The sequence below is a fragment of the Uloborus diversus genome, chromosome 6, assembly GCF_026930045.1.
Source record: "Uloborus diversus isolate 005 chromosome 6, Udiv.v.3.1, whole genome shotgun sequence".
Classification (NCBI taxonomy): Eukaryota; Metazoa; Arthropoda; class Arachnida; order Araneae; family Uloboridae; genus Uloborus; species Uloborus diversus.
The window spans coordinates 82195838-82219353 of NC_072736.1; the positions used below are offsets into that span (position 1 = coordinate 82195838).

The 23516-nt window shown below is 32.7% G+C and overlaps 1 protein-coding gene across 1 annotated transcript in view; it reads left to right on the top strand.

The window, feature by feature from the left end:
• The first annotated feature begins 3284 nt into the window (after window positions 1–3284).
• The window catches only part of LOC129224841 (epidermal growth factor receptor kinase substrate 8-like), a 136550-nt gene continuing 116318 nt past the window's right edge, over window positions 3285–23516 (top strand). Inside the window, exon 1 of the mRNA XM_054859387.1 lies at window positions 3285–3457. The gene's annotated coding sequence lies outside the window, so the exon portion shown is untranslated. The remainder of the gene's footprint in view (window positions 3458–23516) is intronic.

A 23516-nucleotide genomic window follows, 5' to 3' on the forward strand; every position in this document is an offset into this window, starting at 1 on the left:
CCACAATGCCAAGGACGGTCAAATGAAAACAATTAGCAATCGTTATTGCTCAAAAAAAAAAAAAAAAAAACCCACAAATAAGCAATTGTTGAAAATGCAAGAATATTAATGAACAACAAATGAGCGATTTTCGGAAAAAATGTCCCATTCGTAATGCTGGAGAATCAAAAATCAGCATACTACGTATAAAAAGCGAAAGAGATCCTTAAAGAGGCATAACAATTTTGTATCGGGATGAAAAAAAAAAAACTATGTTTTGTTACAAAAATTAGAATTGTTTACAAGACATTTAAAAACATATGAATAATTTTCCACATTACAGTCAAATCTCAATAACTCGAATATTCCTTTATCTCGAAGTTTTCATCAGATGCCAAACTTTTGAGACTGTTGTGAAAATTCCCCATAACTCGAAGTACCAATAACTCGAACGTTTTAGCCCATGGGACTTCGAGTTATCGAGAGTTGACTGTATTTCCTAACAAAGAATTAGTCTACTTATCTTCTGTTTCAAACACAAGTGACATTTCAATGAAGCACGGTCATGAAAATGCTTCATTAATAGATCAAAATATAAATGGAATCTTTCTTGCACTCAGAGTTATATTTTTACTTTCATAACTTAAAATTATATCTATGAAAAAATAGGATTTTTAAAGAAATTTTTAAATTTGATTAACGAGACTACTGTACTGTACATTGGTTTGAAATGCACTTCTTAATTTCACTTCAACAGCATTGTCAAAAATGTTTGTATTCTCGTTGGGCCCTCACACCGAACATAGTATAACAGTAAAGCAGACCTGTAGGTACTCAGAAAAGTAATTTTGCATTAAAGGTGCACTGCTTGGCATTCAATTTATGGTACGAGATTTGGTGAATCACATACAGGGTTGGCAGGTTTCTGCCGAGGCGGTAAAAACCACTGGTAGAAACCGGTTAAAACCGGCATGGCAAAAACCCCTTTCTGCCACATTTATGGCAGAAACTGGCAGAAACTCAAAAAATGACATAAATGCAACTCCTGACATACAATAGAAAATGTATAAGAAAAATAATTAAATATTAACCCAAATACAATTTATTTACAACACTACCACCATTCAAAATCAAATTTTACATTGTTTCCCCACTGCAGCAGCCTCTAACAAAATAAAAGTTTTGATGCTGTTTCTAAACCTAACCAATTTCCCAATTTGTTGTGCACAAAGGAGAAATTTGAGAAGATTCTTTCAATCCCAGCAGAACTAGCTGGCATTATCCTCAAAGAACAAGCAAGATTCACATAACTTTAATCTATAGCACATTTTTTCAAACTGCACCACCATGCGGTATTTGGAGTAGTTGTTACCACGTGATTGGAAAAATAGGTTTTGGGAAAAGGGGCCGATTTGTTTTGTAAAGCAATGGTATAAGGTACATAATCAGGGTTAATATTTGTGAGTAAAGTGCGGGCACTTTCTTCTTGATTACATGATAAATTTACTCCCAAATACTTTGGATGGAGCATATAGGCGAGTAAATGATTATCAGTAACTGCTTGATTAAGCTCTTTTAGAATAGCTTTGTTCAATTATATTAAGTGTGTAAAATGAGAAGTTCTTGAATTTTAGAGTTGAATGAAATAAAACAAATCTGTATTTATTTAAATATTTGAGATATATATATATATATATATTACACTTTAAAGTAAATGCAAACAAAATAATTATAAACAACAAACTGAAAAATTTGTTACTTACAACATTACAAGGCTAACATTTCTAACGCATAGCAATTTCAACTATGATAAATTTTACTTTGCTTTGGAAATGTCAGTTTTGTTATTTAACATATTTTTACACTAATTATTAAATAACTATTATATTAAGTTTTTGCAATGACGAAATGGATTTATATTTTTTATTTTACTTAATTGCCTGTCATTAAGTAATTACTAGAGCTATTAAAAACGTTTTCTAGTTTTTGCCAGTTTCTACCAGTTTCTGCCGGTTTTTACCGGTTATAACCAGTTTCTGCCACTGGCAGGGCAAAAACCAGTTTCTGCCGGCAAAAAGCCAACCCTGATCACATAACATGTATACAGTATAGAAAATATGTTTAATCATCCAATGATAAATATAGAATGATAAGTGTTCTTCATCTCTTCAGCAGGAAATTACTAAGATTTAAAAGATATAAATATGGCACAGCTCCAAAGACTAGTTTTAATCATTAAAATTTTGTACAGTATTTATATTACTTGACAAATATCACATGAATTTACAATTAATATACCTGAATCAATGGAATGCATGAGCTGTATATGAATGTTGAAAATTTATTTAACCTGAGAACTAATGTTCGGGGATGAAGGAAATAAGAATGAATTCAGGTAATTGCAGGACTAGTAGAATAAACCTTTGTATTCAACAAGAGGAAATAATTTATAGTTTTTTTTCCTTGGTGGTATAGTTTTTTTTTTTTTTTTTTTGTACTAATAGTGAGACAAGTTTACAACATCATTTTTTAATACTCAAAGCTAAAAAAAAATAACTGAAAAAAAATGAATGATTTGTTTATAAAAATTCCATTATTTGATTTTTTTTAACGGGAATAAATGAAAATTCAAGAAGTATTATACATATCATTCAACTTTACATGGGCAAAACTGATGTAAACATAACGACTATAAAGTGTAGATTAATGATGAAATAACTTACTATGCTTCAGCAGCTCGAGGCATAAAATTTGTATTCCTCCTTCTTACAAGATGGCTTGCACAAAAAGAAAGAAAAAGTTGACACAGCATCAGTTTTCAGTACTCCTTTTTAGTCCGATAAAATCCTTGTGGTCATACATGGCCGTCGTGACAACCTTGAATATCTTGATTTGACATTGACAACCGATTTATTTTTTTAGCTCTGTAGTTGAATGTGGAAGAATTTTGAGGGATATTTCCTGCTCCTTGCATTCTTCTTTATCATCATTATTCGTTCATCTACACGCACAACCGCTTGTTAGCATTTTTCTTTACGAAAAAACCTAATTTCGACAGCTAACGCCACGCTCCCAATACCTTTAACATTACCATGTGCGTTTGTTTTGCATAAGGAGCCGTATCCGCGGTGTTCTTCTTCTCGGCGTAAAAGTATCCCGTTCCTACTCTGCCGTCAGGGCCATCTAGCGGGGAATTCGGAAATGCATTTGAAGAGAGAAGCAGCTGAAACTGAATTTGTACGCTCTACAAAACCAAATTTAGTTTTCATACCTGCGATAGATGCACAAGTTTATCATCATAATGATGTACACGTAGATATGACAATTTGAATACCGGGCGTAACATTTGGAAATATTTGATTTCATTTTTTTTGGCTACAGTAAGTTTGGAAAAGCATTGACATCTTCATACGAAATCGCGAATAAAATTCTTTAAAATGGTTTCACAGGTTTTATGCCATCATTCTGCGATCAACAGGTGAGATCAAAACTTTTGCACAACTTTTTAAAATTAAAATAGATAACAATAAGCGTTTATCAAACTGTATGTTGTTTTTATTTTTTTCTTATTATTGCAACGCAGATTGTCAATTTTTAAACATTTTAGTCATGAACTATTTATATTAGTTCAATGTATGCGAATGTTTTTAGAAGACAGGTCACTGTTTGTCATTGTTATCTAAAGATTTTGAACTGTAAATCTCTTGGTTATGTATAACAATTTTATCATTTGTATTTTTTGCAATTGTCAATTATCTGTGTGCAGTTTCGCGTTAATATTTTAGAAATATTTGGTGCGGTATTTATGCAAAAATGTTAACATGCAATTATGAAATTATGGCCAACAGTTATTTGTACCATGTTTCAGAAGATTTCTGCAAGATCTCAGGTTGCACAATTATTAGGAAATGGAAGGGTGGAACCAAGTAAAAAAGTTGCCGGAGCTCGGGTTAAAATATGTAAATGTAGGGCAACCCTTGTGAAAAAATTAACAAGTTTGTTAGAGCTGTCAATCTCCCCCTTGATTACACTACTACCAAGTGCTTATTACACATTATTCCGAAGGCACAATATGAAAGGGTGGTTTTTTGATTTGTGTAAGATGAAACCCGGATCAATAGTGTAACTACGGGGTCTGGCGCCCCTGGCGAATTTGAAAAATTGCTCCCCCTGTGATCTCCACGATGGGAAGCCACTAGTGGTCACTGTGACCTCCCCCACCTCCAAATTTTTTTTAAAGGGGGGTACATCTGACTAATTGATTCAACAAATTAGGAGACAGTATTGCAAATTTAATATCCTTATTTTATTTTTTAAAATTGTTTTCAATGATGCCCAATGTTCCTTCGCACTAGATGTTATGAATATATATTTGTGCATACTTGAATTTTATCATTCGGTAAAATTCGGATTTCATTCGGCAAGTTGAGAATTTTCCCCCTTCCCAAACATTTTAGTTCTTCCCCATTATTTCACACAAATTCAATAAAACTACTAATATTTGCAATTTGTTAATAAATATAAATAATGTACATTCTTGAACCAAATGAGGATAAACATTTTTCAGTTTCATTTATAGCATTGTATTTTTTTTTTCTAAACAGCTTTAACATATAATAAAATTTTTAAACCACTAGAAGAATGTACAATAAACATAATTTACACATTTACTAAAAAAAGAAAGAAGCTTTAAATTTTTTTTTATTAATTATAATTTTATTATAATTAGGAAAGGGTTATTTCACGGTAATTTAGGCATTTATGCAGGGGTGTTCCCATAGGGTATACTCCTATGGGAACGCTATATACTCTCAAATATTTTTTAGACATACAGGGTACACCCTCAAGCTTTAAAAATTTTCTTATTATGAAATAGTATGCGTATGATCACATACATGTATTGTGCGTAGTGAATTATACTAGAGGAGTATACCCTCAGAAAAATTGATGGGAACATCACTGCATTTATGTGGAGTCCGTAATGTGACTTTTTTTTCTCTTAACTTTTTAATTTACTGTTTGATTAGCATATTATTTTGTTTTGAGCTTTTCCTTTCAACACAACTCAAATAAAAATAATTTGCAAATCAAACAGTAAATGAAAAAGTTATGGGAAAAAAGGTCATGTTATGGACTCTACATAAATGTCAAAAATACCTTGAAATGACCTGAAAGCCAAGCAAATACAAAAAGCATTGCTAATCTGAAGTTGACTAAAAGACACGACCATTTATATACAGGCAAAATAAAAGTACTATATATCGCTAATTAAGGCCTCCCCATATTTTGTTCAAACAAGTCTTTTTATGCTTATATTATTTATTATAATGAGAATAAACACTTAGAGAGAGCCCAAGTAAAACTGTCCACTTCAAACTATACGCGACAAAATGTCGCCCCCTCCCCGAAAAAAATGGAATCATCCGGCATAGTATGCCCACCACCTGGTATACAAATTGTGTGTATAAGTCTTTAGCTGAAAGCATTTTTCTACTTAATGATACATTTTTCAAAAATAAAAAAAAAATCTTTTTTTTCTTTTCTTTAATCAGTCAAAATGCCACCCCCTTGGCTGCTGCACCCCTGGCAAGAGCCATTCCTGCCAAGCCCTAGTTACGCTACTGAACCAGATATGGTTAAAAACATTAATTTTCACAAAATTATCAATAACAGTTAACTTGATTTATTAGGTCTTTCAGTGCCAGTTTGTAAACTGACTCCTTCAATGAAGTGCTTTTTATAGCTCCTATTATCATGATTATACAAAATTGTTTCTCAATATTTTACTTTTGTAAAAGTACACTGATCTATGTATCTCCAAATTTGCTTAAACCTCACAGACCCAGCAACCTAATAAGCATTCTGGCAAGTTAGTAAGAATGTTTTTAACTTCTTGCTAAACTCAGCCATAGATGGCTAATGCACCAAAAGAGTGAGAGATCTTAGAAAATGTGGGTGGAAGCATGTCCACTGGTGCTTATTTGTCCACTTTTTTGTAAAGAGTCCGGGACACCTGAAGAAATGGGACAAAATGGACAAAATCTGAACAAAAAGAAAATCCACTAATTTTCTGTATGTTTAATAAGTGAAATTGTTGCAACAGAACTATTACATAATAATTAAAATAAATTTTAATTTTATTATTATATTTATTAATAGTAAAAGTTGACCCTTTTTTCCAATGGAATGTTGAATATCATCAACATATTGAGAGCGGAAGTGGTCGGTTGAAGAGTGTTCACCTTGGTAGTAAAATGCCTGATAAATACGTGCAGTCAATTCTGGTTAAACCACTCCCAAAAAAGCACCCCCCTCTTAGTTCGCCAAGATCAGTGGTGAAAAAACGTTTAGTACAGGAATAAAATAAAAATTCCCTCCTTAAAATGCCATCCCCCCTTCCGCTAACCGCCACTGGTATTTGAGGGAAACTGCATACTTGGTATGATAATATTGTTGTTGAAACCGCCACCTTGAAAGATGGCAACCAGATTGCCACCATGTCAAACAATTCAAACTTGGAGATAAGCTCTTTAAGAGAGTGAATGTCCATAAGGAGCCACAGCAGGAAATCATGAATGTCACGCATACCTGTGCCACTAATACCTTCTTATACAAATGCGCCTGTATATTAGCCACTACGTAAAATTGTTGAGCTTTCTTCTCTCTTTTTCTGTTTAATCCGCACCCTGCCACACAAGATGCAAAGACGTTTTCAATGTCTACACGAATTTTGACTGGATCTTATCTGCTCCCCTACCTTTTTCAACCTTTTCATTTCGACATTTCACTGCTCGGCTACGAAAGCATTCACTCTTTACCCCCTTTTCTGTTCCGGTCCGCAGGGGAGGATGCTGAGGCTTAACCTAGAATTTACACAGCGACAGACTTCAACAAACAAGTTTGTATCAACATTCTATAACATTGTGTTCTTTTGTTTCTTTCTGCTAAAATGCTGAAAAGAATCTTAAGCATGCATGAAAAAATTCTAATTTTTCTGTTCAAGAATAAAAATTGATTCGCAAGCTATTAGTTTATTGATGGGGCCTGATTAACGCACGGTCCTGTGGGTACTACGTGGACCTGGGCACCATAATTTTAAGTGCACCAAAAGAGGGTAATTTTATTTATTTCTGCCTCCCCCTCCTTTTTTTGAAACTAGTACTTTGATAGTGTGCAGGTTTTATTGTGAGAGGAGCACCAAATTGAACTAGGACCTGGGTAGCACTGTGGCTTGGTCAGGCCCTGCTTATTGATAAACATTTTTCATATTCTGGAGAAAATAAAAGTAGCCAAAGAACCGTTCGTGACACACTGCATGAAATCCAATGGCTATTATTTTTCAAACTTCATTTGGAAAGGAAAACACATGTCTTCAAATAATGTATTTTCATGAAAACAAGCATTAATGCAGGTTTGAGGAAAACTTGATAAATCGCTAAAGTTGGCGGTTTAACGAGGTTCGACTGTATAATGTTTCTTTAAAAGGGGGGTTTTCAACCTTTCAAGTTCTGTGCCCCCCATAAGATCACACCCTATATTTGGTCGGTACAAATAGTACACAATAGGTGTTCATAGCTAAAGTTCAAGGGCGCCCATATGGGGGGTTGGACAAGTGAAGACTCAAGCCCCCCTTTAAATTAGAACTTCCTTGCTTTTAGTACTTTTTTCTGTGCAAAAATGTAAAAACATTTCTTCTCCAGCAATTCATGAATACATTATTAAAAATGTAAAATTTTAATAACTCTAATCTGTACGGAAATCGGTTTCTATCAGAAAAATATCCTGCTAAGCTATGGGGAAAATATCTGAGCAATCCCTTAAAATTTTGCATATGGGCGCCCTTGCTAAAATTGCCTTGATAACTTAAAAGTGGCGGTTGGTGACTTGAATTTATGGGGATGCTCCAACTTTGCAATTATAAACATGCCAAAATTATGGGCAGAGATATAGTTAAGACATGAAAATACTCCTTGTTATTTTTAGAGAAGTGAAATATACCAAATGAACAAAGATCATAACAGTAATCAATTTTATAAGGAATTCAATTTTCAATGGATGAAATAGAAGATAAGCGCGTGGTGTTTTGGCTTTTAACATTTAGAATGATTAACATTTTTATATTTAATAAAATAACAAAATATTCAAATTGTTTTTTTTTTGAATTTCAATCCCATTTTTCCTCCCATTTTCCATGTTGATCATATTTTTTTTAAAGTGGTACAAAGTTCAAAAGTATGTTTTTCTAAATTTAGTGTAGTATGTACGGTTTTTAATAAAATTATTTTTTTTTTTGAAAATATCTATAAATATGGTGAGATGAAATTTTATAACAAGTTTAAGAGAATTGTTAATCATGTACATAAATTCTTCTTTGAATGGAAGTCCATTCTTCTTGCTTTATTTTTAGCAAAAAAAAATTTTTTTTGTTTATAGTCTGTACAGCAATTAACTTATATTTTTCTGCTGAAATCATCGCCAGTATGTTCAATCCAGGAACAGATATAGGAACAAATCTGATATACCCCCCTCTTGGCGACTTTTTCCTGTTGGCGCCAAAAAAGCGTCGCCAAGAAAACTATGTATGACGTCATATGTCATACATCGTTCTTAGCGATGCTTTTTTAGCGCCAACAGGAAAAATTCAAATTATGTCATTAATTATTTAATGAAATTAATGCATTAATTTTTTTCCGTTGTTTCTCCGGGATACGAGCCCTCGGTCTCATAGTACTTTCGTAATGAGACCTCGGCTCGCCGGCCCTGCCTCGGTCTCATTACGAAAGTACTATGAGACCTCGGGCTCGCCAGGACCTCGCTGCCGCTCGGTCCGTTATTCCTCCGACTTTTAATATACATCACAGTCGGATATAAGTCACAGATCTCCTCCGTTCAGTATACAATAAAGTCACAGATTTTATGTGAAATTAACACCATTTTTGTGCTACAAAAATGCCAACCAGACCAAAATACAAACTACCAGAAACACACTAAAAACACAATAATTCAAAATATGTTCACTTACCTTTTTTACTTTTCTTTTACTTCCTCACGTGAGGCAGTGCACATATGTTCCGCTCTCAGGGAAATTATCCCATTTTTTATTATCATTACTTTACAAAAATATTTAAATTATGTTTGTTTTGACAAAAAAAATTCCAAAAAAAACAACCTTATTTTACTTGTATTTTGTACTCCACCCAATTAATTTCGCGAATTATTTCCAAAAACTTTACAAACATATCCTCATTTTTGTATTCACAATTTGTTTTGTATAAATAATAAGCTAAATAAAATTTAAAATCCCCTAATCTATTATATGTTGGTAGAGTACTTTTAACGTGTCTCCATGTGGATTCAATTGTGTTAGTGTGACATTTAGTTTCTGGATCTACAAAATTAAGTTTATGGTTGACTGTTAAATGCTCATACCCCTCCTCCCCCAATGTATCATATGCCCTCCAACAATCGGAGTGCACCGTCGTGCCTGGTAGTATCCACTGCTTAATTGCCAAAAATAGAGTTTCCCTACCCCTATCCCCAACAGCAACCAAAAAAGTTTTCCCCGAACCCCGTTCAACCCCCCCAAAAACCCATTGTCCCTCAACTGCATGTCCCCGATTATATTTTCTTTTCCCAAATTTAGATTCATCAACTTCAATAACTTTCCCAACCCCCCCTACTTGTTCGGATTTTAATTCAATGTAATTTAATATTTCTTCATTAATATAATTTCGCCAATCGGCTAAAGTTTGTGATGAAAAAAAATATTGACTTTCAATATCAGCAGTTTTGGTCCCAATTAAAATCTCATATGTTATCAAAAAAATCTCCTCTATTTTCAACTTGCTAGAACTAAACCATGACCCACTCCTGATCGTTGCTTCTTTTCCACAAACAACACCCCCAATAACCTTTCTACAAAAAAAAATTAACCCATCTGAACATTTTTTAGTTTTTTTAATTTTCATAACAGAATTACATCTAGAACATAACATTTCATTCTTAAGTAAACCAATTTCCCTTAAAAATTCTAAAAAAACCTCTTTATTTTCAATTAGTTTAAATATAAAAAATCTATTTAGGACTCCGGTACGTCCAAACGTTGGACGACCTGACGAAAAAGAAAAAGAAGATTCATTCAAAAATTTCAATTGATACATTTGGACAACATCACAAACCGAACTCATAATTAAAATGGAAAATTCAACTAAATTAACATTAAAAAACAACAAGAAAAAGAATACTCTAAAATAAAGTTTGAATTGAAACTTTATTTTAGAGTATTCAACTTAAAATCTCCCTAAGAGCGGAACATATGAGCACCTACCTCCTACCACACAGACACGTGCAAAAAGACAGACTTCGAGAAACTACTTTCCAGCGTTCAAGTTGCAAAACCAGGGTTGCCAAGTTATCGCCTTATTGGCGATTTTCGTATCGAGCGAAAAATTAAAATCTCGCCAAGAGGGGGGCATATCAGAGGAGAGCCCAGATATACAGGCTACAATTTTAGGAGAGGGGGGGGGCATTCTAAAAATCCCCCCCCAAAACAAACTTAACAGCAGAGTTGGCAAGATTTTGGACACTACGGTAAACACCCTGGTTTTTACCGTCCTGTCCAAAACCCTTGTGTCTGAAAGTGTCCAAAACTACATTTTTGGAAAAAAAAAAAAAAAAAATTGTGAGAAAACATTGAAAACCAAATAAAATGTATCAAGGTATTGTTTTGTCTTGAACATTTATTAAATTTCATTTATCTTATTTATGCATCTGATTTTAATTTAGTCACATTGAAGTCAACTTGTATGCAACTTGCATGAGTTCATTCTTTTTTTTTTTTTTTTTTTTTGATAATAGTAATGAAAGCAAGGTTGGCAAGGTTTTTACCATCCTATTCAAAAATCTTGGTGTCTGAAAGTGTCCAAAACTATTTTTTGAGAAAATATCGAAAACAGAACAAAATGTGTCAAAATCATTTTTTTTACTATTAATATATTTATTCCTTTAAAAATTTCCATTTGTATGCAAGAGGGTTTTGTTTTTTTCATTTACCAAATTTTTCCACATTTATGCATGTGTGCAAAAGAAAGTGTTCAGAACACAGTGCAATAATTGACTTAAATGCAAAAAATTACAATTTTTTTTAGTTAGAGAATGTATTATATTAAAAATATGAACTAAAAAAAGAATAGCACAAGTTTTATAATATAAGTGTTTAATCATCAATTTCTTATTCTTTAATCTATGATTTAAAAAATAATTTTCTTTAAAACATTGTGTAATATTTGAAAAATCATTTAAAAAATAAGGTTTTTTTTTTGCACCTAAATATTGAACATTAAATAACATTCCTTTGAGTTATAAATGGAACTGAAATTAGTTGTCTCGGTAGTGTTGTGAATTTCCTTTCAAAACTCTACCAATTGTTGCATAAGGACGTTTTTATGTAATAATTATTGGCAATTTTTTTAAGTAAATTGTTTTTTAAATGAACATTTTGAAGAAAAATATTATCAAATACTCATTAATTAAACCTCGTAAATATCTATATTTATGCATTATGAGTATTGCAGTAAATACAAATTGATTAGATTACACCGTACACCCCTTTAGCTTCAGCATAGTTTTGGACGGTAAAAACCACCTGCACTGTCTTAAACCAGTTTTGGACAGTCCAAAATTCAACCTTGACTAACAGATTTGGTCACGAAAAATTTCTTAAAATGTTTGGGTGCCAATAAAAAGCCACTAAAAATGTATTTTGTAAGATTTTTCTGCAATTTTGAGAATTTTTTTCAAGAAAATAGCTCTTTACTTTGCAGAGTTGCATAAATTCAAGTTGTCCAGTTCTGTACATTGTTCCTTCACCTCATTCACTTACTTTGTAGAACAGTTTTAAGCATACTTGTCAAACTATTCATATGAATTTTGCCACCCAGAATTTAAAATAAAACATCTAAAGTATCTAAAAATGAATTTTAATATTTATTCTGGGAAAGAGAAAAATTGTTCCCTACTTCTTATGTCACTACTGTCCTCCTACATAAAATTGCTCAAGTGACCACCATGAAGGCAAATGAAATCAGGCCGACTCGTTGTATTTAGTAGAAATTAGTATTGTGAAATCTCATTACAACGAATACCAATACAACAAAATATCCATTTTGCGAAAATAATTTTCAGTCCTAATTTATTTTCTATTTCATTGCTTGACTTCAATTACAACGAAATTCCCGTTACAACGAACAAAATTTCTTTTCCATTGAAGTTTGTTGTAATAGAATTGCACTGTAGTTGCATTTGGTAGGAAGAATAATCTTGCCTGATCATTGGATCTTCCCAATTGGATATCTTGCCTCATCATTGGATCTTATGCTTTGGTAGGAAGAATAATTATTGCCTGAATTCTATTGCATTTGGTAGGAAGAATAATCTTGCCTGATCATTGGATCTTTTGCTTTGGTAGGAAGAAAAATCATTGCCTGAATTCCATTACAACGAGCAAAATTTTCTGTCCATTGAAGGTCGTTGTAATGGAATTACGCTGTAGTTGCATTTGGTAGGAAGACTAATAATTGTTGATAAAGTGTTCAATGGTTCCCTCCATTAAATTAACTGTGATCTCCAAATTTGATGTGAGTATTATAATTTGTTGTCATTACCCTCTGGATACTTAGTGTAATCCTCTTTACCGCGTTTTATTATGATGTCATGGGCCTACCTTTGTTTTGTTCAGAATATCCTAATTGCAATTTTGCTAAACTTACTAGGCTCACAAAAGACAAAAGTAATTTTTTATTGTTGTCTCTAGCAGCTTCTGTGGCACTTTAGCGCCTAAATGGATGGACCGATTTTGAAAAACTTTTTTTTTATGTTCGAAAGGAGAGTTAATCGAGAGTGTTCTTTGTTAGGTTGCGTCTTCGAATGACATTAATTAACGAAAATATTAATTAAAAACGTCTAAAAGTTTTTTCGCGGTTTTTGCAGTGGAAACATATTTAAGAATTTAGTACCAAAAGAAAGAGCAATTTTTTCTGTAGAATGAGTTTAAAACTTCCTTGTTATATAGAATTCGAATTATAACATTTTCTTAAAGCAGATTTTAAATACGGCTAAGCCTTAATTCACGCGATCCGAAACAAGTGTAGCTCCGCCTCGAATTTCAATGCAGCATATCGATGTTTAAAAGAGGAATAATCTTGTTGTATTATAGTTTGTTTTAAACATCTGCTAATTTAGATTCGTTGAAAGTATTAGTAAAAATCATTTTCACGCATGAGATGTGTGAATTGAAAGATTGTATCTCTTATTTATTCTTATTCATGCTATGTTCGAGGCAAAATTTCGTGACATAAACATATTAACCTCCGGTTAAATTCTTGAATAACAATTTCAGAGGCATGCAGTGATGTTTCATTTATATTAAATTTTTATAATCATCCATTGTGTATCAGTGACCGTGTCTGTATCACAAGAAACTGCTAACCTAATTTGCAGTTGCTGACGCTAAAAGTACTTCTTCTTATTATTTTTTTTCGATCTCGGGTTTTGTATTCATATTGACGCGTGACAGTGAAAAAAATTAATTCATTATATGCGCTGGACTCCCCTCCCCCCGAGGGGCTTATTATAACTTTTTCGTGTCAATTAATTACGGGATAATTTTAAGTTTGTGGAAATCGATCTTGACTCTTAGAGTGAGAGAGTATTTCTTAAAGTGCGACTCTAAGACTAAAAATTTCAGCTTAGAAAGTGGCAATTTGATTATTTAATCTTTTCAATTGGAATTTTGCTAAAATAACATGATTACAATTCTAAAGCATTAAACAGTTTCAAATCTTTTTAGATTTTTACATATTTTTATTTATTTATTTTTTTGCGGTAGTGTCACTCTATTGGAATTCAATGTAAATGCGGAGTTCAAAATAAATTAATAAAATTTTTCTACATTTGACGATCTAGCGAGAGTTTTTTTCTTGTAATATCCACTGAATGTTCAGCAAATGTTGAGCAACTCAGTTTTCTCCCCCCAAGTTACTACCAAGTCGAAGCTACCATAGAAGAACTGCTGAACACGTCATTTTTCATTTACATCCTACAACTTCCTTGTTTCCACCCCTATTTTCATAGTTTCATTTTATAGGGTTTCCACCCTACAAAATCAGAGCAGACCTGACGCATGTGCAAATTCGCTGGAGGGTTCGGGTAAGGAAAACAAACAGTACTTGGATATCTGTAGGGTAAATAAAAACTTCTTTGTACAATGTTAGAATAATGAAATTCTTCGAATAATTAGTTACATTAGAGGTTCAATGATATGTTGTACGTGTACAACTATTCAATTTTGTGGGTCTTTTAATTAGTTTGTAAAAGTTTCAGAACATAGGGTAACTTTATAATGGTTTGGGGACATTTGTTTTCACCCCACTTTTTGATTTATCTTTGGTTCTTTCAAATTATAAACAACATACACTAAGATAATCTATAGCCCTCCTCCCCAGCAAGATTTATAAATGCGCCCCTTCCCCCATAAGATTTTTTAAAGAATTTTAACATAGTGTTATTTTTTCAGAGCGTGCGACCTAATACCTGGCCCCCCCGCGCGGCAGGAGTCCTGTGTATGCCGCTGCCCCTTCCCTCATTATGGAAAAAAGTAAAAAGGGTATAATAAACATACAAACAAAATGAAACTGAAAACTCTTCAGAAAAATCGATAGTTTTAAATAAACGCATACTCAAGAGCACACATATTTTAAAGACTAACACCTGCACCTATATATTTTGAGAATCTATTTTACCGCTTCCCCCTCTTTCCTTCCTAGAAAACATTGAAATAAAGGGCTGGCTTCTTACATCCTCTCAATTAGTCAGTTGGGTTAATGATATAAAATATGACTTGACCAATAATAGCGGTCAAATACGGATTAATCTAAAAAAAGCATTACCGAACATAATGCACGCATTTGAAATTTACATAAATCCTTTATTTAAATGAACTTTACAAGCCTCGACAATGAAACGTGTAATGGCTAATCCCTTAAATTGTTCCATTGTCAATGGTTTTGTTTTCTGCAGGAAGCTTCGCAAGCTTGTCATGCATCGTAATATAGGAAACTAATGCATGGGCATGTTTCGAGTAATTGTTTTGCTTTTAACTTTTCAATGCTCGATGTAATATTAGCAATGATCATATAGTTTCAAGGATTCTTTTCTCGCATTATTTTTTTTTTAATTAAAGGAATTTTTTTTTTGAAAAAAAAAAAAAAACTTTTAGTATTAGTTATAAACATTTCTTTTGCGTTTTATTTTTGTTATTTAAAGTTTTAAAATTTCAATGCGGGTGCTAAATGTGCGTGATAGCATTTAATCGAAGACGTTTCTTTTATGATGTACTTCTTTCAGTATTATTTTCTTACTATTGTTTTGGCGTTCTTAGTGTTTATTCGCCGCAAAATCTAAGCTAAATTGGAGAGAAATGAATACAATGCGTGAGAGTGAATATTTTATATAATGTTTTTCGTTTAGCATCTGTGAGACAATTTCTTCAACTTTTTTTGAGCGTAGCGTACTGTATGTGTGTGTCAGGGTTCGAAAATATTGAAAATATCTGATATTTTGATACATATCGGATATTTTGATATATATCCGATATTTTCAATCAACACAAGATTAAGTCCTTAACTAGTAACTGCTCCCTCAAATTACTGCTGTTTTTTTCTTATGTTATTACTATAATGCAACAGTTTTAAAATTAATGTTTCCTTCATTATTTATAATCATGTATTTTATATAAAAATTTATGTGCTTTGAATGACATAAGAACAAATTGTATTGACTACAATCATTAGTAAAATGTGGTAATTTAATCTATTAGATATAAAATATAGCATAACTGATACATTTCTGTTAATTGTAATTGAATTACTTAAGCATTAAATGTTTCACTCATTTTTCTTTGGTTAACTACTTTTACAAATTTTATGTACTTCAGAAATATAAAATATGCATAAGTCAGTACACATCCATAAAACTTTTTTTTTCTTTTCTGACCAATTAAAATTGTTACATTACTAATAATTTTATGAATAGAAAATAAAGAAGGAAGAATATATTATTTACATTATATTAATGATGCATTAATATGTTACATAAATTTATTACTTTTAATTTTTTATAATAAAAAAATATTAGTATGATTAATACATTTAATTTTTATATCGCAAATTTCGTAATTTGAAAAATAAATATCAAAAATATCAAAATATCATGATATTTTCAAAATAAATATCCGATATACATCGTGATATATATCGGCGAACCCTAATGTGTGTGTGTGGTTTTTTTTTTCTTTTTCTTTTTTTCAAGCATTTGCATTGTGAAGTTTGAAAAGAAAAAAAAGGTTAATTGTGTGCAGAAATATCAAAATCGCCAATAAAAGTTGCCTTATTTTTAAGAATCACCTTATTAACAAACTGGCACTTGTTTTAACAATCACGCGCAAGGAGGGGGGGTGGGGAGGAGCAGCAGTTTATAAAAGTAATAAACTAATTGTTATTTATTGTAAGCACTTAAGCCAAATGACGCGTAGGCGTCAGTAACCAAATGTTTGAAAGTTCATTTGTCCGTTCCAGCTGTTGAGAGGGAGAAAAAAAAAATCTTCGTATTATGTGCTAACTTTTCCTAATTGACAAAGCTTGTTAACCTTGTTCTTCCGTATTCAACTCTAATTCTTTCTTGGTTGTTTTTATGATAAATGCATTTTTTGGAAGTGATGCAATCTGTCCGGATATCAGCTGGGCATTGCTAAACTGAAAAACTAGGATTTTGCCAAATTTTTAAACTTATAATAATTGATACCTGTTATGTTTTTAGCGATGGTTCCGGGAATGACCTTAGTTTTTTTTTTTCTTTTTATCAGTCTGGTTTGAATTCTTTGGTACTGTTCTGGAATTTAAAAAAAAAAAAAAAAACAAAGCTAGTGTAGGTGTATGAATTCCTCTTTCACGAACCCGTTTTTTACGAGTGTATGGTTATAGCGAGCGAATATTGCGGTCCTTTCTCTTATACTTTTCTTGTTCGTTACGTTCTTCACGTAAGGAAATATCATACATAACAAACAAAACATGTGATGAAAAGGAACATTTGGCATCATTGAAAACAATTTAAAAAATTGAAAAAATGGAAAAGGAATTTCAATGTGGTTTCCAAATTTGCCGAACTGAGAAAAATTTTCTGAATAAAGACATTTTTTAGAATTTATTCATCCCGGGGTCCCTCATAATTTTGACGTGGTAAATTCACAACTGGCAGAATGAATAAAAGTTTTCCCATGAAGGAAGTTTTTGTTTTCCTATTAACAAATCATTTCTTTTTTATTATAGTTGTAATGTATGCACAATTCTTTGAATAATTTGGGGCCCCTTAGGAAGATGGGGCCCCAGGCCGAGGCCTAGTTGGCCTGTGCGGTAATCAGGTCCTGTCTCTTCCGAGACATGTTTAGAACAACGCGTTATGCAGTTTTAATAAGAACTCTTCTTGCTTCAGTTATTGTTATTCATTGTAAATTGCGAAATGTTGATTGAGAGGAATCATTTGGCCGTGCCTTTGTTTGGTTGGGGAGGGCTATTCTTCTCCCGGCATGAAAGTGCAGGTAATATTTCTCAGCGAGAACTTTTTTACATCTTTATCATTACGAGATGGTTGGAATAGCTGAGGTTGGCAGAGCGTATCTTTTCTCGGTCTTGCATGGCAGGAGTTAACCTTTTACTTGATTTACCGCCTGCGAACTTTATTAAACACGAAAGCTTCGATTTGTTTTGTCTTCCGTGTTTTTACACTTATCGTTCACGTACTGCGACGCAATTCGTTAATTTTTGTTGCTACATGAAGATAAAGATAAGCGGTCGCTACTGGCTGTTTTGGTACTGAATAGAAAAAAGTGGCTACCAAAAAAATTATTGTATCATTTGCCACTCATTCCACCTATGTTATCATTGTTTATTCTGGAAATGCTTTTGTATTTTTGCTCAGTAAGCTTTGTATTGTGTACTATGGAGAAATTAAGTATAGTAAACATACAGCTGATGATTTAAATAATGCTGTACAATTGCAGTTTTTGCGCTTTAATGGTAATTAAAAAGCAAATTTGTTGTTTAGTTACTCTTTTTTTTAGTTTGCAAAAAAAAAAAAAAAAAAAAAAAAAAGAGAGAGAAAATAGAGGAGAAAGGTTGGCAATTAATAAATTTTCTTCTACTGGCCACCAGGAAAATTTTCCAATTTTGATTTTTATTGCTGTATCATACTAAGCCAGTTGATGTCGTGCCAATGATTAAGCCGAGTTAGGGCAGAACCCCGTGTAGAGTTGTGGAGGCAATGGCCGATCCAAGTCATTGTTGGAATGTGTCTAATTTCTTTTCTTGATTTCTCTAATTCCGCCCTATCATTTTGGGTATCTCTTATCTAAACCATGAGGGTTAAGAAATAAACCAATACCTTGTGCAACAAAGTAACCTTAAGAAATGACGTAATTGTAGCACAAATATTATATGAATAAAGTTACCCACACGTGTTTCGAGATTTCAAGGAACCCTTTTTTCCAGGGCTGCGGAGTCGGAGGAAAAATGGCCGACTCCTGGATTTTGAAACGTTCGACACCGACTCCGGATTATTTATTTATTTATTTAGTTTTTAAATCTCCCCATCATGGGAAGGGGGGGGGGGATCCTTAACAGGAGATTGAAATATTAATTCCTATTTATGAAATTTTCGCGTTGTATTTTATTGTAAACCTAAGATGCATACAACGTTAGAAGTTTAGTTTGAAAATCAAATCATCCAATAGATTACGATTTCTAAAGTGAGATTACTTAAAAATCCCATTTTTTAAAAAATGAAAAGGATTAATTTGCTCGATTTTAATGTTTAATAAATAGAAGTTGATCAAATCCTGTGCTTTCAATTTTTCAAAGCTGTAACTTAAGATCAAAAAAAGAATTTTTTTGCTAAGTCAAAAAACTTTCTTAAGAGGGGGCTGCCCCACCCCTCTCCCGGGACACACATCTGGTGGGTGATACCTCAACTCAATTTCAGAGTCTATAAAAGTTGAAATACTTTAATTCTGAAAATTTCCCCGAATAATAAATCTTAAATTTCATATTAAAAATTTCAACGAAAATATTGCACTATACTGCGAGGAGAGGTCGGGTACATGTACGTCTGGAGCAAATTTAACACAAAATGCGGCGGTATACTGCTTTTTACGAATAGCTTTTACTATAGCTACGTTTCTTGGCTTAATTTTAATTTTATTGGCAGCTTTAGAAGTAACCTTAATATGAAGATTTTAGAATTAACTACTATTATTGAGTGTTGTAACCAATAAATCATGTACTGATTTTATTTTGTACTTTTTAGTGATAACCAAGCTTCCTTACATAAAGTCTTTAGATTGAAAAAAAAAAAATATTTTTATTTGATCGGATCTTTTGGATTTGCGCTTTCGTATCAACACTTATTTGAATTTACCAAGCACCGTCAGAAGTTTCCCGACTTGCTCAAGCGATATATTTCTTTTACTATTTTATAATCGAGATCGAGGTCAAAATATTTTTTAATTTTTTTATGAAAGTGATTACTTAGAAAATGCTGGGCAACAAAACTATTTGCTGACAGTTGCTATCAGTTAAATAAAGTTAAAAAATAAGCAAACTAGGAGACTGCGGCGTAGGTAGCTGTTACAGAAAGTTCGATCAACAAGCAAGCCAGCTGGTTGCCACAATGAGTTATTTTCTTATTAGTAGGCCTTTATACATGTAATCAAATTAATAAATTAGTAGTCAGTTTTTTAAAAATTGCATGGACAGCCCGTGAAAATTAAAGGAAAAAAAAAAGAAACCCGGAGTTGGAGTCGGAGCAGGGGCGGCAAATAGGGGGGTCAAGAGGGGGCGGTTGCACCCCCAAATGTTTTGAATAGAAGGATAGAAAATGGGTGAATTCAATTTATGGAAGTCGGAAATCAATGTTCATTTAAAAAAATCTCGCTGGTTCTCAGTAACTATTTGATGAAACGCGACACATTTCCAGATTAGAAAAAGTGTTTTTCGTTATTTAGATGACGACTTAGAAATTCATTAAGTATTTTCCGGCCTTTTCAGAACATAGAAAGCTGATAGAGAATAATGGTTGATTTTAACTAAAGAAGACATTTCCTCATATTGGCTAAATATTTCATATTTGTATGCCCAGTGTAACGATGATCTGTCCAATATGAGAGGCTAGTGCAAAGTGGTGTGGCTGCAAGGTTTTCACAAGAAAATTCCTTGATATTTTACATTCACTTTTACACTCATTTTTAAGTGTATATTTATTTAATGAGTGTCCATCGCTTTCTTTTGCTAGAAACACATTTCAGCTGCTCAATGTATTATATGCTTTCATGGAAACTTCTTAAAAATGCATGTGATTATTGAATAAAAAATTAAAAAAAAAACATATGCAAATACCTTTTATGGGGATCTATAACTATGCAATCTCGGAGCGACAAAAAGTGGTCTTCAAGAGTTAAAACCATTAAAACATTTCTCGATAACTTCAAAGCACCGATTTGACGACTGGAAGAATTATTGCAAAACGATTCTTTCAATGGTGAAAAAGCTCATGCCCTTTAGCATGTATGACATCGTTTGAATTTTTATTGAATTTGTATTGAGGAAATTCTTTAAAAAAAATGCTTTACTCTATCAAAACATCCTCAATCCGCTACCCTTAATTTTCGGACTATTCAAGCCAAAGTTCAATCTACAATTGATCTGTGCACCATACTACCATAGTTCAATCTACTATTGAAACTTAAAATAGATTTTGCATAGATGTATATTTCAATCAAGCGTGAAACTTTTCAAAAAAATTCTTTCTCCGAGCCAATTTTAAAAAAGCGCAAAAAAAAAAAAAAAAAAAAAAAAAAAAAAAAAAATAAAAAATAAATAAATAAATAAATAAATAAATGAATGAATAAATAAATAAATAAATAAAAGTGACATAAACCCACATGATGATGTGAAGTCAAAGATTTATTTTTTAATATTTTGTATGAAATAATAGATTCAGTTTCAAGTGAAACTAACACAAGATTTGATGATAAATATTTTTCTGTATGGTTTCCTCTATATTATCTGAATTGGATTTCGAAAACGAAAAATAAAATGTTTCAATTATGAGAAAAATTTTTAGCATGAGGCAAAAAATATTACAAGCAATATACCGACAAGACCGGTTCACATCCAGAGACTGCAGTTTCGTCCTTGATATGGACCCACCATTCTGGAATAGTGAATAACAGAGCTGGAGGCAGAGGACATCTCATTGAAGCTGAGAGCGCCGACGAAACTAGATTATTCAATGATGAAAAATTAAGTTCCTCACAATTTTTGTAGTTGCCTGGGTGATTTTGAAGAGCAAGATATAAAAAGTGTTTTGATACATAACTTTGTTACTTCAATTATTTTTTAACTATCAATCAGCTCAGCTAGTAGAGAAAGATTTTTTTATGTTTCAGGAGTTTAGAGAATTATTTTTGAAGCACAATGGGCAAAAAATTCAAACGAATTCATACATGCTAAAGAGCATGAGCTTTTTCACCATCTTTTCTATTTAGCTGTACTGGCAAAACAGCACGACACTGGGCACTGATAGATTAGTAACACAATTCCCTGCTCTTCCGAATTCCAAAAATCATGCATTAAAACTTTTCCAAAAGATATTATAACTTTAGTATCGAGATGTTTTGCATTATAACTTATTAGAAAGTGAATCAAAATTTTAATTGTTTCTAAACACTAATTTTTATTCATATTAAACCGATTTTATGACCACTTCCTGTTAGCTAATGTGTGTTTGGGACCGCGCTGTAGCAATACATATTTGGGAAACTCGACCCCCCAAACGAAATGCTGAAATGCCGCCCCTGAGTCGGAGTCGGCATGTTTTCGAACGACTCCGACTCCTTTACCCCACATCAATCCGCTCCGACTCCAACTCCACAGCCTGCTTTTTTCAATGCTGAAAATTTATCTTTTGGAATGAAAAGTTATCCTTTAACAGTAAATTCTCGGCTTTTTTCGAAAGATTTTTTTTGTACATATTTGCAACAATTGCATACAGTGCATAGTTAATACAAAAAATTTTTTTTTTGTATTTTAATGATCAATAAGGCAGTGTTTTTTATTCCTTACTGAAAATTTAGTTCTTTCGCTGTGGCAATGAAATGAATTTTAACTTGTCAAAAACAACAATGATAATAAATCAGGAAAACACTTTTCTTCAATTAAAAAAGGTTTCATTCAGCCACAAGGACAGCAGTAGAGCTTCTTCTAATACGCGTTCTACCGTTGTCACCTTCACAGGAGATGTAGAGAAAGAACCTGACGTGATCAAAAAAAAAAAAAAAAAAAAAAACTTCTGTCGTTTTGAAACCAGCATGTCTTTCTAACTCTTAAACAACTCAAAAATGTAACCCTAAAAAATTTTTTGTTCAGGGGTTAATGCCTTCTTCTGTAAACTTAAAAATTCAGTTCGTATGAAACATGTAAGGAATTTTAAAAGCAAAAATTAAATGGTAGATCCGTCTTGTTATTTAGTTGAATGATTTTTTGTCAGAATGACTATCATTTTGCTTGATGACAAAATAATTTGCTGTCGGTTCTTTTTGATACAAAGCATTTTTGACAGACTTGGGCGGCAGAGAGGGGGGGGGGGCAGGAGACATACGCGCGCGGAATTAATAACTTCGCTTTTGACCATTTAACTTTGGCGACCTTGGCGAACGTTCATTGCTAAGTAACCTATTTTTCGCATCTTGACTGGTTTCATTCCACCGTTCACTCATTCCGAATTTTCTCATGCTTTCGGATTGCGAACGAGTTTTATGTGGGAGCTCTCATGTTATGCGCGTCCCGTTGAGTAGAAAGAGAGACGTCCTTGAGTTTTGCAGGAAAAAAAAGCTTCACCGTATTTCAATATTTTTTTTTATTACCCCGTTACTTTACTTTTTTGAGATTACGGATGTTCTTATCTCTTGCTGGCGTTTAGCACCGCAGATGTAATGGGTTGGCTCATCTTTTCGTTTGTTCACGGGATCTGACAAAAGGTAAGCCATTCCTCCCATTTTCAAGTTTTTGTTAAATACGATAATTTGTATGGTATGTCTCACTTTGAAACGATTTTTAACAGTACAGTTCAATGCCGCGATAATGAACTTCAAGGGAATAACAAGGGTGAATTCATATATTGTTCGAGGGAGGAACGATTGACTTTTATTATTAACTAGTGGCACCCGCACGGCTTCGCCCGTAATAGAAAAATTAAAGGTCTTTTGGTTTGCCTGTATATTTACAAATAATGTATGGTGAATTTTCTCGCCAATTGGCCTGTACCGACGTTACAGTTCCACGTTATGATAATTTCGTATCTCGCCAATTGGCTTGTGCCCATGTTACGGTTCCACATTATGATAATTTCGTAATTTATGATAGTTTTTTTTC